Genomic DNA, 16,494 nt, shown 5'->3' with positions numbered 1-16,494 from the left:
AGGAGGAGTTCAACATTATGAATACAACATAGTGTTTTATTTTACAAATACCATTATAAACACAAACTTACGTCTTAAGAAACATTATTTTAATAACAAAACTGCTAAATTCTTTCCAACAGTCTAAAGATGTGTAGTGTATTTTGTCCGAGTGGGTTTGCCGTACTTTGACGTCATCTGCAGTCGAAGGACCCCGAGCCGATTTTGCACCCGAGCAGATCCTGTACCGACACCGGTCACACTGTATGTTCACAGCATGGTGCACATATATGCAAATCACACGTTGACTGTTTTTTGTCACGATTCTGCTCAGAACGAGGGATTTGGCAATGACGGCCAAAAATCACACAGTGTGATCCGGGCTTTGGAGAATACACGAACCAAATTAATCTAAGACAAGGGGGAAAACGGTGAAGGGCAGAAGGCTGGCTAAAAGTAACTGTGGTCAGGGATTATATGGCTGAATTACTCAAGGGAACAGGAAACACGTCTCAGAGAACACAGGGGTCAAGGGTGAAGGACATATGAGGAGGAGGACTAAAATGAATACTGGGGAGACGAGGGAGAAGGGATATGGCAGGGACAGGGAGGACATGGACAGGACACTCTGCCCAGAACATGTTTGGTAGTTTTGCATGAGCTAACACTTCTAGCTGCTTCCACTAGAGTCCTGTTCTTTCTTTCTGCTACACCATTTTGCTGAGGTGTATGTGGTACAGTCACTTCATGATGGATGCCTTGAGCTTTCAAGTATTCTTGAAACTCTCTTGATGTGTATTCTCCACATCCACACCTTCTCTTTCTTACAAACTCAGCTCATATGTTAGCATCAACATCTGCATCTAACTGCTCAGTCTCTTGTATCATACCCCACAGTCCTTTTGCTTTCAAGAGATGCTTCAACTGAAATGTCCATGTCGCCCAGTTCTCAGGTCAACTCAGCTTGCCAATAAAAAGTTTATCTTCCATTGTGGATCCCACAAAACTGTTTATGACCCACAAAATCTGTGTTTAGCAGCCAGTTCCATCAACTTCTGGGCCCATTATCTGTTGCTTTTATTTGAACTTGTAACACAGATTCACCAGCAGAGGGCGGTAATGCACTTACAAAAACACAATGTAAAATAACTTTTGCTTTTATAATAATAATAATAATAATAATAATGCATTGAACTTATATAGCGCTTTTCTAGACACCCAAAGACGCTTTCACACACTCTCACATTCACACACTGCTAGTGATGGTAAGCTACTTGTAGCCACAGCCGCCCTGGGGAGGTCTGACAGAGGCGAGGCTGCCATTTGGCGCCGTCGGCCCCTCTGACCACCACTAACACAGGCAAGTTGGGTGAAGTGTCTTGCCCAAGTACACAACAGCAGGATACCCCTGGCGGGAGCTGGAATCGAACCCATGACCCTCCGAACATGAGGCAACCCGCTCTACCACCTGAGCTACTGCTGCCCTACACAACATAAGCTACAGCATAAACAGCATCTACAACCTGTGGCTTCTGGGCCACATGCAGGACACTGACTCATAACACTCAAAACATTGAGAACTGCTTTTGTCTCTTTTCTAGTTTGAGGGTTACTCCCCTGATGTATTTGTGTGTGTGTGTGTGTGTGTGTGTGTGTGTGTGTGTGTGTGTGTGTGTGTGTGTGTGTGTGTGTGTGTGTGTGTGTGTGTGTGTGTGTTGCCATGTATCGTGAACCAAGCTAATATTATGTAAATTTGAACTGGAAATTAAGGTTGACTGACAAATAGTCATAAAAAGTTGAAGTATGTTTCTCCTAGTGTCACATGCTGCTCCTCAGCCCTAGTTGTTTTGTTTCTTGTCTCTGCCGGGGCTGGGGAGCATGTGACACCTAAAGTTATTTCAGTAAATATAATAATTTTTTTAAAATTTACTCCAATGTATTTAAATGCTTTATTAATTCAGTCCGATGCTCCTGTCCGGTCCTGGATCAACCTCAGCAAAGCAGATTTGAATAACAAGATTATTTCCAATTTTACTAGGACTGACTTAAATACTGACTGATGTAACCTGGCCTTTTGTTCTTTATGATGACTTAAACCGTTAACTGGTATTAATTAATTGATTATTTAAATTAATTTATATTATTATTTATTAAGTACTAATAAATATCAAACTTTAAGGTCAAGGTATCTTGTACTTTGGAGCCTTTGTGTTTTGAAGAAATTATTCGTGTATCAAACTGAATTGTACACAGCTTTGCTGCCTTTCACTGTTATTATTGTTAATCTGCTGTTTTGGCCCAGAGCAGAAGAAAAATGGAGTAAATAAAATTAGTTTAAAAACTGTTAAAAGAATGAAGCCCAATGCTTCCAACACCACCTCAAAAGAGTTTTAATATTTAATTATTTCAAGACACATAACTTCTGAACAGAGTAAACCCAAAAAGTTTCTGTCCTGTTAACAGTGAGTGCAAACTAGCCCGGAAGAAAGGAGACGACAACCTTCATTTGAACCAGTCTGGACAAACACTTTATTTTCTCTCTCCACCCCCAGAGGGCGCTCTAGGCTCAAATACAGCTGCTATCATAACGTTCCTTTTCTGAGAACAAGAACAATACTGTAAAAACTGAGCTTCTGTAGCTATTGTCTGTATTTCATATGTAGCGTAGGCAAATCAATGATTTTTATTTGTTAGGACCAGGAAGATGTAACATTCTGTAATTTCTAGGCTTGATTACTGCAACTCTCTATATGCAGGGTTGTGTCAGTCTTCACTGCTACAGGTTGTGCAGAACAGCACAGCCAGGTTCCTGACTGGGACCAGGAAATGGGACCAAATCAGTCCGGTTCTGGCCTCCCTGCACTGGCTTCCGGTTTGCTATCGCTCACAATTCAAAATCCTCATCTTTGTTTATCATTTCTTCCAGGGTGGTGGTCCCCCCTATCTAGCCACGCTCCTGAACAGACACTCCCCATCACGCGCTCCTCTGACCAAGGCCTGCTCGCTGTCCCTCGTTCTAGGTGTCGTACTCACGGGGACCGGGCTTTCTCAGTCCTAGCACCGTCACTCTGGAACCAGTTGCCACCCTCAGTTAGGCTGTCCCCATCTCAGCCAGCCTTTAAGAGTCGCCTAAAAACACACCTCCTCCGCTTGGCGTTTCCAGAACATGTTTGATTTTGGCCCTCTTTTATGTTGAATTTATTTCACAGTTTTCATTGGTTCACTCAATCCATTGTTTTACACATTTGTCCTCTACCAAAATGTTTCACCTCTTTTGTAGTTTGTATTTTGTAATTTGAATTGCTTTTATTTTTGATTTATTCAATATATTTACCTTCAACCGTACCATGTTCAGCGCTTTGGGCTTCCTGACAGGGTTGCGGAAGGCGCTTTATAAATAAATCTTTGATTGATTGATTGATATTCTATGTAAATATAAAATATTAACCTGCTAGGTCTTTATTGTAATTATCAGAAGAGTCTAGGATTTAATTCAGAAGATCTAGGTTCTTTGCTTTTTCAGTGATCAAGCACACTTCGTGTTACTTCAAGAAAGAGTCAGGTTTATAAAAGTAAGAATTTATTTTGCAAACAATTAAAACATGACTAATTAATTAAGCATTTACTGTGAGTGGATGTAACTGAACGTGATGAAGGAACCTATGTGTGAATGCCATGTCAGTCAGAGCTTCCTTATCAAAGTAAGCTGAGTTCTGATGAAAAGAATTTGGTTTGCTCTAAGCTATAAAGTTCTTATCATCAGAGGAACATCAGACGCGATCTGTCATGTCTACTTCACCCGTTTTGGAGAGAACCTCTTGGTGGATCCTGAGGGCTGTAGAATACCGTGGTCCCGACTCTTCAGTCCAGAGATGTCTCGGGTCACAACAGCTGGATGGAACCGTGCGTCTGGCGGACTCTTAAGGAGTCTAACAGTATCAGCATTGTTTCTGCAGGAACTGTTTGCTCATCAGCTTTGCAGGTGCAAAAAGATTTTGACGACGTGTCAAAATCTTTGATGGTTAAAGAGGTTTTGCTACAGATGGCCGGCCTGAAGCGATTCGCTAGAACTGTCGAATCACTCAGGATGATCCAGTTTTAAGGTTTTAATGTTATGACTTGCACAGCCAATCAGAGGCTGACAAGTTTGAGAGACGTTACCAAGACAACTCAGAAACACGCCTTCTTGATACAGGACGTTCTGACTGGTTTAAAAGTCTCTATGTGTTTGACCTAACCGTACTTGTTATTGTATGAATGCAGGTGTGAGGACCTCGTCGTATAAACATGAACACATGGCAGTCTCTGTAGACATAACAATTATTGAACACAGATTAATGAAGCAGTTCATTAAAATATAATTATTATAAGTAGCAATAAACAAATATTTATTTAATGATTATCTAGATTATGAGTCATGGAAGAAGTTCATATTGATTTAGGAAATCATTCTTGATTTTAGCAACTGATTCGAGCTGGAGTTGTTCCTTCTGTGGAGGCAGACAGATGGGACCTTGGGAAAGAAGGTTATTGTTTATCTTTCAGACTTGAAGAGTCTGTGAGCCGGTATGAAGGCAGGCTCATTTAAAGGGAACACATTTTATTTAGCACATTCATTGAGCAGTTACATTTGTTGTATTCTTTCAATTTTCACAACAAACCTCATTCTCAGTCTCTGTACGCATGGAGGTAACTCATCCAGGTTCTGTGAGCCCAACGGTTAATGATTCATCTCTACATGAAACTCAATGCCTATGAGAAAGACCGAGAACTGCTCGTATGCCCAAGTTATGGCCAAAGCCTCTTTTTCTATCTGAGCGTACCTTTGTTCAGTCGGGCTGAGTGTTCTTGATGCGAATGCAACTGGCTTAAATGTACCATCTTCTTGGCTTTGAAGCAAAACGGCTTAGAGTCCGAAAGAAGATGTATCGGCAGATACTCTTGTTTATAATTTAGGGTTGTAAAGTGCCAAGTTTGGCGATTTACCCCAAAATTCCACTACCTCCGCTCCGCTCCGGCCCCGCCTTCCGCATTCGCTCGCTTCCGAACTCAATTTTTACTGGTACCCGCTCTACAACGGCTCCGCTCCGGTGCGGAGACCTGAGGTGCGCAAACAGGCATGCGCAGGATTTTCGAGATCTTGCGATACAGTCCAAGCAATAAACGCGGAAGTTAGATCCTAACACCCGTTGTGTGGGAGAAGCATCGAAATGAACTGTTTAATCTGCCCATCATTTGTGTTGAGAGATCAGCAGTGTTTGGATCAGGTTTGGATCAACAAAGGGCGACTACTTTGATAGTGGAAACTGTATTTATGGCTTCTTTTTGTGCATTTAAAGTTCAACCGCCATTGATAGTTGTTAAAAATTGTTAAACCTGTGCATATGAAACAAAAAACGCCTTTTGTTTATCGATTTATTGTGAAATAACGGAAGTTGTGCTTGCTCCCTTTCCTGTTGGGCGGTTGTGATTTCTGTCCATTGACTGCGGAGGTGCTCCGGCGGAACGGCGGGCGGCGCACTGCGCCGCACGGCCGCAGTAGTGGAACAGCTCTGACTGACTACAATGGGACCGTTTTTGCTGCGGAGTTCGTGCCGGAGCGCAGCGGAGCGGAGGTAGTGGAATTTCGGGGTTACTCAGCTCTGATTTGATTGTGGCGAACGCTTTGTGTTGAGTGTCACCCCAGCACCACATGTTCTTGGTGCTCAGCAGGTCTCTTAGTGGCTGGGTTTTATCTGCGAGGTGAGGAAAGAATTTTCCCAGATGATTAACCATCCCCAGGAATCACCTCAGTCCACTGACATCTGTGGGTGCTGTTGCTTACCGCTTCCACTGTCTCCTGGTCTGCTTTCACTCCAGAACCAGATTTGTCCTAGGAACTTAATGGAAGTTTTTGAGAACTCAGATTTTCCACTTTTCAGCCTTACACCAGCCTTTTCAAGTCTCTGTAGAACTGCCTTTAGTCTTTCATTGTGTTGAGTCTGTGTTTCAGCGTACACCAGTATGTCATCCACCTGGTACACCACTCCATCCAGTCCCTCCAAAATCTGAGACTTCTGTTTCTGGAAATGTTCGGGAGCAGATGAGATACCAAAACAAAGTCTGTTAAAACAGAATCTCCCAAATGGTGAAATAAAAGTCGTTAGTAGTGCCGATTCTCTAAACAACAAGACTGGCCAAAATCCTGAGTTCGCTTCTAGTTTTGAAAAAATCTTTGCCCCTTGAAGCTGTCCCGATGTATGTTCCACTGATCAGTGGCGCTCTCATTTGACTGAGTTGTTCACTTAAGTCCCCAACTCTCTACGGAATCTGAACCATTCCAGCGCACCGATCTATAGGTTGCTCCACTCTTGAAATCACCCCAACTTCTCAGTGTGTGTTAACTCTCTTTTGATTTTTGGTAGCAGGGGTAGCGGAATGTGTCGGGGTGTCGTCAAAGTGAAAGGTTTGGCATCTTCTTAGAGTTTGATCTTATACTCTCCCTCCAACTTACCTAAACCACTTAACAGTTTTGGGAAGCGTTGCTTCACTTCCTCTACTGAAGTAAGTGACACTACCTCTACTCTAGCCACTAACCCAAGAGCTACACTTGCTGGGTGAGATGGGTACCGAATTCGGTACTTTTTAAGGTACCGACCGAATTCCATAATACCGACCGAGCACCGATTCACGTCATTTCAAACGGTGCCTCATTTCGGTACCCATCCATCATAACGAGAACTTGCCAAGACAGCTGCGCATGCGCAAGAGCGTTATGTCGTCGCTCGCTGCGAACCAGTTGTAAACAGAGCAGCATGGTAGAAAGAACACAGGCTAAAGCTTGGGTCCACTTCACTAAATGTGATGGGTAACTGGGTGATGATGAAACCAGCAACAACGATCTAAGTGAGACATCCTCATCTTAATCTGCTCCAGTAGGAAAATATAATTAGCTTGATATGTTAGCTTCCGTTTCGCTAATGGTGCGTTCGCTTTCTCCTCGGAACTCCGAATTCCCGACTAGAAGAACATGAACGCGCTCTAAAGTTTGGCTTCACTTTACTAAATGTGACGGGTGAAGATGAAACCAGTGACAACGATCTAAGTGTGAGGCATCATCGTTTTAATCTGCTCCAGCAGCTAAATAAACTGTTTAAGATAACGTTAGCTTGGTATGTTAGCTTCCATTGCTACCATTGTTGTCAGCTAATGGTGCGTTCGCTTTCTCCTCGGAAATTCTAACTTCCCAGTAGGAAAAATCAAATGAAAAAGGACGGCAAAAGGAATGAAGATACACAGTAAATTTAGTTTACAGTAAAGATGTTTGCTTCAGTTTAATTATCAGCTTATAAAACTACAAGGACGATGTTAAAATACAAACAGTTGAATGTTATTTATCGTGATATATATCAAATATTGTTATATATTGAGAAAAATATATATTTAATTATAAAAGAGAATTAAAACAATAAGCACTCAAAAGTATCGAAAATTGGTACCGTTAAGTACCGGTATTGATTCGTATGTACCGGAAATTAGTACCGGATGATTCAAATGTCAAAGGTACCCATCCCTATGGGTGACTGAGTAGATCCTGTGTCTAATCCGACACTACATACACTGACTGTACTGCAGACTCTTCAGCTGTACTTTTGTTAGCTATAAACTTCCCTTTCACTGTTAGAAGTGACATTCCTGCTCCATACAGTTTCAATTTGGTTGGCTGTAACTGTGGTCTCTGCGCTAAAGCATTGAACACCTTCTATGGGAGGACAGTGACGTCAGCTCCTGTGCCCATTTTAAGCACTCAATCCAGATTGTTTATTTTGACAGTAGTGGCCAAAGCATCCTCTGACAGATCTAAAGTCACAGAACCTAAAAATGCAACCTCACCCTCACTATCGTAGTCAATGCCTGCAGCCTGGATTTCTCTAAACTGCACCTGATCTACGCATGCGAGCATAGTGTCCTTTTTTCTTGCACTAATTGCAGAGTACTTCTATGGCTGGGCATATGTGTTTACTGTGATAGGGTGTTTTACCACATCTGTTGCATCGTTGCGTGTCACGTCCTGTGTTTCTCTCTTGTTCTTGTTTCATCGGGTTCTCCTGTTATTTTTCAGAAGGTCCTGAAGCTTCCTTGAGTTTGCTTTGGCAAATCCTTGCAACCACTTTGTCTACTGTCCACCTGTAGTGACTCAGACAACTGCTTGTCTGATATCCTGACTACAAGTATGTCTCTGATCATTTTGCTGTTCAGCACACCGTAGCCACAGTGCTCTGCCAGAGCATACAGCAATGTAATAAAACGGTCTACCACCTCCCTGGATTTTCGTTGTTTTTGATTAAACTTAGCACATTCAAAAATAATTTTCTTCTCACCACAAAATGTTCCTCCAACTTGGCTACCATCATGTCATAGTCGTTCGCCTCATCGTCTGTCATATTTAATGAGGTGAGCCCATCCTCGGCTTCTTCTCCCGTAATTTGAGCTCAAAAGCTATCCTGAATCTTTCAAAATGTTTGATCCATTTCGGCAACTATTCTGGCTTCTTAAAGTCACACTTCGGTGGTGGCGCGACCTGAAACGTCATTGGGGCCGCTGCAGACATTCCGTTCCGTGGCTAAAGCTAACTGGCGCCAGGGCCGTGCAGAGACCTTTGACGGGGCGGGTGCTCAAAGTAAAAAAAGGGGCACTTATAGAGCAATCCAATAAGTTAGAAAATTCAGATAATGAGACCCTTGGGTTCAAACAACATAATAAAAATATATAAATTAGTGTCATTAGTGTTAATGTTAGTTCATAAATAATAGTTTTAGTTTATAAAGCTGACTTATATCTAGAGATGTTACAACCACATTTTTGCCCCTGATCCGAGTCCAAGTTGTTTGATTTTTGATTATCTTCCAACACTGAGTCCTGTTCTGATACCAGGTGGTGATGCAACGCATTATAAAAGGAATAAGTCATCCTTCTGTCTGTATTTGTCATTTTGTTGTTTTAGCCTGAAAAGGTCACTCATTCAGGAAGTACATTTAACAGAAATCAAGATACTTTATTGCTATCGCACAGGTGTACAACCAAAGATATTTTGCACCTACTAAAGACAGCTCTAGTAAGAGGTAGTAAAATAAATGTAAAATAAATGCACCCACAGAGACTTATCCAGTGTGATCTACGGCTATGTTAGCTGAGATCTTTTTCCTGTCAGTAGAAAATTCTTGATCCCATTCCATGATCTCACTGAACTTAACACTAAACATGAGAGCTCTGCTACCAACCTAACAACACCACCCTTTACACAAAGGCACCATCATCCCATACGTGGCAGGAGTCTCAGAGAAACTTAGAAGAATCTTCTCCAAACACAACATCCCGGTAAACTTTAAACCCAACAACACCCTCAGACAGAACCTGGTCCATCCAGAAGACAAAACACCCAAACAGAAGCTCAGTGGGGTCGTTTATGCAGTCCAGTGTAGGAGCACTGTCCAGATGTTTACATTAGAGAAACTAAACAACAATTACACAAGAACATAACACAACACAGGAGAGCCGCCTCTTCAGGTCAAAATTCTGCAGTCCACCTGTACCTGAAGGACAAGGGACACACCTTTGAAGATGACAAAGTCCACATTCTGGACAGAGAAGATAGATGATTTGAGAGAGGAGTAAAAGAAGCTATCTATGTCAAAACGTGAAAACCCCACTTCAAATAGGGGAGGGGCTTAGATTTCACCTTTCTAGAACCAATAATGCAGCTTTGGTCAAGGTCAAGGTCAATTTTACTTACAGAGCGCATTTACAGCAGCACAGCTACACCAAAGCGCTGTACAAGGTAAAACAAGTCAAGATACAACAAATCAACAATAAAAACCTAAAATAAGATGAGCACACAACAGTCACAATCTATGATAAAAACTGTTAAAAACTATTAAGATGCTCAAGTCAGCCTGCATTAAAAGCCAAATCAAAAAATTGCGTCTTAAGAAGGGATTTAAAATGCTCTAGACTCTGTGTGGTCCTGATGTTGAGAGGTAGCTTGTTCCACAGTTTGGGCCCAACCACAGAGAACGCTCTGTCGCCGCGAGTCTTGTGGCGGGTTTTTGGAACTGTTAAAAGAGCTTGAGAGCTGGACCTCATGGTTCTGGCAGGGACGTAAGCGGACAGCAGCTCAGAGATGTAAACTGGGGCCAGGCCATGAAGGGATTTAAAAACAAAAAGTACAAATTTGAAACGGATCCTGTAAGAGACAGGAAGCCAATGGAGAGAGGCCAGAACCGGGGTTATGTGATCCCACTTACTGGTTCCAGTCAGCAAGCAAGCCGCTGCATTTTGGACCAGCTGAAGTCGGTGTGGGGAGGACTGGTCCAGGCCAGAATACAGGGAGTTGCAGTGGTCCAATCGGCAAGACACGAACAGGTGGATGACATGTTCGAGGACATTAGCAGGAAGGTATGGCTTCACCTTTGCTATCTGCCTTAAATGATAAAAACCTTATTGGACCACTGCACTCACCTGTCTGTAAAGATTACAAGAACCATCTAAAAACACACCAAGGTTTTTAACACAGGGTTTTAGAAAACCGGAACAAGGACCAAGAGGACCAACAGCGTTGTTAAAAGATTAGAACTTTTTTTTGAATCTCATTCAGTTTCAGTCTAGATCACACCTTCCTGCATCTAATCAACACGATGACTCACCACCAATAGAGGCTAACGACTCATCAGGAGATGGAGAGGCGGGGTACTCAGAGTAGTTTCTGCTCTTTAAATAACAACAGACAGCTACAGCTTATGAGCTTGACTCTCCCATATTCCAGTTAGAACTGACAAAGCTCCTCAGAGGAGAAGTGAAATGTTTGAAAGAAACTAAAGAAGTCCAGTTGCCTTCATCTGAACTCTTTGGATTAATAGTCAATAATAAAAAATACATAATAAAGTAATAAAACGTACATAATTATGCTCACATTCAATTTTACCATCTCTTTGTGGGAGGCGGAAAATTTATCACATTTAACCCTCTTATGACCATAAATATAACAAGTATTTTTTTTGTTTTATGGCTTTAAAATTGTAATAAAAGTGTAAAATGTTTGTAACTCTGCTCCTTTTTTCAGAACAGCCTCAGCTTTCAGTGTCTGGTTTGTATTTGTGTTTATGTTTATTAAAGTCTGTAAAACTGCAGCTTAAACGAAAAAAAAAACAGATTTGAATTTTCTTTACATTTATTACTAAACAGGAACTTCAAAATGACTTGAGCTAACTATGTCAAAAGAACTATTTAAACTCAGAACTGTGTTGCAAACACTCAGAAAACAGTTTGACCCCTGACCTCATGTTAACCAGTTTAATGACTGCAGCCTGTCTGTGACCACAGGTCTACGCTCTGGTCCAGAGAACGGGATACAGTAAAATAAATACTAGGTATCATAAAATAACACTCATAGGCTACTTCACAGCTGTAGCTACATTTCTACCAGGATTATGAAGATCAATAAGCAGATAAAAGGTTAAATCTAAATATTTCATTACAAAAAGTCAACTAATAAAATTCTGCACTGATAAAATGATATTTTCAGCTAAATAAATATTTATTGTAAGTATAAATAATGCTGGAATGAAGCTGAATCATTTAGTAAACAGTTGAGTGTTCAAATAAAAACCAGTGTGACTTTAATCTGTCCCTCCTCATGTCACCATCTACAGAAACAGCCTTCTGGGACACCTGACCAACCAGGTGGATTTTATTCATGACGTTTCCATAACTTTATAAAAGCTGATGATGAAGATGATCAGATCATCTCCTCCTTTCGGTTCTGTGCTCTCCCGTCGCGGTTCGCCCCGTTTCTTTCTGACGCTGCAAAGCTGGTTTCCTTCTAATAGCGATTTTTGGAGTAACATGAATTACATCATGTAATACCTCGTTGGAAAGCTCGTTTCATGTACTTTTAGAAACCGTTTGAAGTATTTTTATTCGATTAGTAATTCAGAAGTTATGACCTGGAGAATCTAGAGTGAGACACACCCGTGATTCTTTGAGAGTTTCTGCAACACTTCAGGAGAAGTCTCTGTCTCATTTAGTGTCTCATGCAGCTACCTGACTCTGCTCCACACACACTAACCACGGACTCAAACGCACGTAAACAAAAGCTCTGATATTAAAATCTATCCAGCTGACGTGAAGCAGGCAGAAAAAAAAACTTACAGGTACTGTAGATGAACCGCAGACTCCTGTCCGCAGGGAAAACACCGGTCTGTCGTCTCCATGGCTACAAGGTAGAGCGACAGCAAGGACAACCAATCACACGTTAGTAGGATGCGGCAGAGCCAATCAGTGAGCTTGTAGGCGGGTCTAAGGGAAAATAGCCTTCAGCTTGAGGCGGCTGCCTCCGCATGGTCCTAGTGCCCGATTTGTATCACAGTATAACAGATTTGTATGGTAAAATCTGACGAACGACCGGAAAAAGGGCACTTTGGGCACTTCGGACAAAAGGGGCAGGGTCTCAAGCACCCTCCGCACCCCCCTCTGCACGTGCCTGACTGGCGCAGTCAACTATTTAGCTCTGGCTAGCTTCGCTCTCCGTGCTCTTATCTTCGAGTCTTACAACGCAAGTTTGCTCCGGTCAGTAAGAGTAAGCACTTCACTGGTATCTCACTCTGTCCTGTCGACTTCTGACACCATGTCTTGTTAACAGCGAGTGCAAACTAGCCTGGAAGAAAGGAGACCATGGCCTCCATTTGAACCAGTCTGAAAAACATTTTATTTTCTATCTCCACACCCAGAGGGCGCCCTAGGCTCGAATGTCGATACAGCCACCATCATAACAGTTTCTGTCGCTGTCTGCAGAAATAACCAAAAGTATCCCCCACCTCTCCTGACATTTATCCAGCTCACGTCTCACCAGAGAGGCATTTGTGGACTCAGCAGCCAAGAAAACTAGACAAATCACAGAAAAGACACAGATAGCAATTACAAACTAAAAGCCATAAGTTCAATTTTTATTTTTTAAATCATAAAATGAAAGGAATTGAGGAACATTAATTTTCTTGCAAAGGTGGTCTTGTGTTTTTTGTTATGTAAGACAAAGACAAAAAATTATTAAGCGGATTTACACATCATCACTGCTGCTTCTGCTGTGTTTTTCCTGTAATAGCTAAATATGAAGGGATCACTACTCGCCCACTCACCAACAACATGAACAAATCTCAGTGGCCTTGCTTGGCTCAGGCATGTATCTTGTGTACCTTTGTGCAGGCAGTCCTGCTATGAGCTAAGGAGAGTCATGGCTGAGGAAGCAGAGGAGGAGGAAGTGGGGTGCCTTCCGGATGTTTTTGCAGCATCATTTAAAAATACTGATTAGAGATAAGGGAGTCCAACTGACTATTGCTTATAAAACAGACCTGTTTTTGTGCAGTCTATGTTGCAGCAACCAGTGTATTATTGGAAACAGATCATGTAGGATTACTATTGACTTTCCTGACACACCTGTGTTAGGAAAGATTATTAAACAGTTTCCTTGTTTATCATCCGTTATGACTATGACTTTTCCTGTTAAACCCCTCTGTAGTCTAAGTGATTAAATTAGCAAACTGTTGACCAGACTGATGCAGCTAAACCACTGGTGCATCACGAGGGCTTCCCTCCACTGAAGCTGCTGCTTGTGGGATCAGGAGACTCCTTGTTCAAAGAGTCTTTTCTATTTTACTTGAAGAAATCTTCCGTGATTTCCAATCTTTAGCTTAAGTGATACCCGTAATTCCTTTCTCTAGGGTGGCATTGACATGCGGATTCAGTCTCCTTGAGATTTATAGAGTATCAATTAAAATGAATAAATTAAAATGAAAGATTATTACGCTATTTATTAGGTCAAAGTTATCATTTTTAATATTTTACTCCATCATTCAAAGTGACAATCAACAAAAAAAATTTTGTGCATTCTTTCTTTTATTTGTCCTCAGGGATAGAAGTCGAAAAACACTGAAAATAATGAGAAAGTACAACATGAGCTGGTTAAAGTTGGATAATTACTAGGTACAGACAACAAAATACGTTTGTTGTTTGTATTTGACAAATCTGGATAACAAAGAGCGAATGATATTGTTGTTGTAATGTTTAATATCTGAATTGTTTTTAGTGAAGGGCTCGGGCAACCCTAGCTTAACACCTTACTCTGTTTAATTGTGCATTTCTTTACTGTGCAAATAATGAACAACAAAAGGAGAGAGAAAAATAGGCAGGTGGACTCGGTCTGCCCTGATGAGAGACATTCCAGTTTGTATATCACTGGTACCTTACCATGACACACACACACACACACACACACACACACACACACACACACACACACACACACACACACACACACACACACACACACACACACACACACACACACACACACACACACACACACAAATCAAGGTACTACTACATTTAACATGGTGGGAACCAGACTGTCCACTCCAACACACACATACAGATCCCGGATTTAAATGACCTCATAGTGGAAAAAAATCAGCTTAGATAGCGTTTCTTATCTGTTTGACACACAAATACACTGCTGCAATCACATCTGCACACATGAACTAGCTTGGTGTGCAAGTTTAGGGATAGATAGTAGTAGTAAAAATGCAAAACAAGCACTTACTGCATTTTTATTATTTGAATAAATGTAATTAATCAACATATATATTGTTTATACTTTAAACATTCAGCCTCCGACCCTCCTGTCTTCTTAATAGTCTTCTCTTTTACCAATCTTGTTTAACTTAGAGAATTGTATTAGTAAAACTGAGTACGAATGTCATGATTTTTTATTATATTATAGTTGTCCATTCATAAAAAAATCAGACTAAAGAATTACAATACAATTTATCAACGATAAGAATGACCAATTGATTTGCTGGATGACTCGTGGCGCAGGGGCACTGGTGAGGACGGGTTTGCTGGGGGGAAACACAAGATGGTGAGTGAGGGTCCAGAGGGAGCAAGATAATAAACTCAAGAACGATCTTACTTGCTGATGAAGGTGTGGGAGCTCTGTAGAGGTAGTGAGGTCCAGTCTGGGGTGCATGAGGAGAGTAGGGAGCTGGAGATGATTCTGCTTGAGAGGGATCCAAATTTCTCTGGAGGGGTAGCTGGTGGAGAGCGGGTAAGCTGGAGAGCAAAGTGAGATGCAGTGGCAATTGAGATCCATAGTCTTATGGCTGGAGTTGAGGTGGTGGTGTTCTGGAGAACAGGAGAGGTTATAAGGAAGAGACTCAAAAAGACACCAGGAAATACACTGGTAGCAATACTGATGCGACTCGAGAGGAGGTCGTCAGAAATACCCAAATGGAGCTAGTCATCTGACGAAGTGTTGGCATCTCACTGCTTCTTACATCCCCAGCTGGTGATTGTTGCTAAGCAGCAACAGCTGGTGCCACTCTCTGGGAAATGCCCACCTGCAGGAGAGTGGCTCAAACGATGATTAGAAACACGTCAGATGGACATCCGGTTTGTACATCACCAAGATAGCAGTGCTGTTGTGACTGAGCTCCCTCTAAGACCTGAGAAATAAAAAAACTTTATCCCGCTAAAACCACACAAATTTGTCCTCGAAGATGGATTAATGAGGGGATAAGCATATTACACCAAAACTACAGGGCTGAAGGAGCAACAGGGCGCGTGCTTAAACCGGACAAACCATCACTAGCTGCTTGGCTAATGCTAACTAGCTTAGCAGTCCTACACAAAGCTGCATACTGAGGGATTTAAACTACGTGGGGAGAAGATATGACCGACATGGAAGCGGTATGCAAAGAACTGAGGGATGTTCGCCAAGAAAATAAGGAGAGTTTGGGGTAATTAACGAAGAAATGTTTAAGATAAGTCCGAGAATGGAGGAAGCAGAAGCAAATATCGAGAAGGCAGAGGAGAAAATTCAAAACGCTGAGAAGGTTGGAGGATAAACTATTAGACTTAGAAAGTCACACAAGGAGGGATAATGTTCACATCTACGGCGTGTTCGAGATGGCGGAAAAGGACTCCCATATAATGAGTGAGTTTGCTGTGAAGTTGCTATGTGAAGGGTTGGAGAGTCCCCAGAGCGAGCCAGCTATGGGTATTAACTCATTCACTGCCATTGACGACTAAAGTCGTCATTTTAGATCCAACCGTTCACTGCCAATGACGACTAAAGTCGTCATTTGCATTTTTTTACTGTTTGAGCATTGGAACGAGCCCCCGCGCTGATAGAACAAACATCTCAGCCCTGAAGCCGATCTTCATCCGCATACGTCACAGATCACATGATCATGAAGCAGACCATCCATGTGTTTGGAGATCGTTTTGGGCCGTTCCTGTAAAAAAAGTGAGGCGCGAACCGGAACAGCGTCTGCCGATCACAATTCGATAACGGATTGTGAAAGAACGGATAACGCTCGAAACACACGGCTTCTTCCTGATGTAAGAGGTGAGTCTCCTCTTTGTTTTGGTTGTTTTGGCATCGACATCATGCTAGCGCGCAACGTTCTGTGACTCTTAAAAAAACAG

This window comes from Nothobranchius furzeri, chromosome 7 (genome assembly GCF_043380555.1).
Source record: "Nothobranchius furzeri strain GRZ-AD chromosome 7, NfurGRZ-RIMD1, whole genome shotgun sequence".
Lineage (NCBI taxonomy): Eukaryota > Metazoa > Chordata > Actinopteri > Cyprinodontiformes > Nothobranchiidae > Nothobranchius > Nothobranchius furzeri.
Note: the sequence above shows the minus strand (reverse complement) of the source record.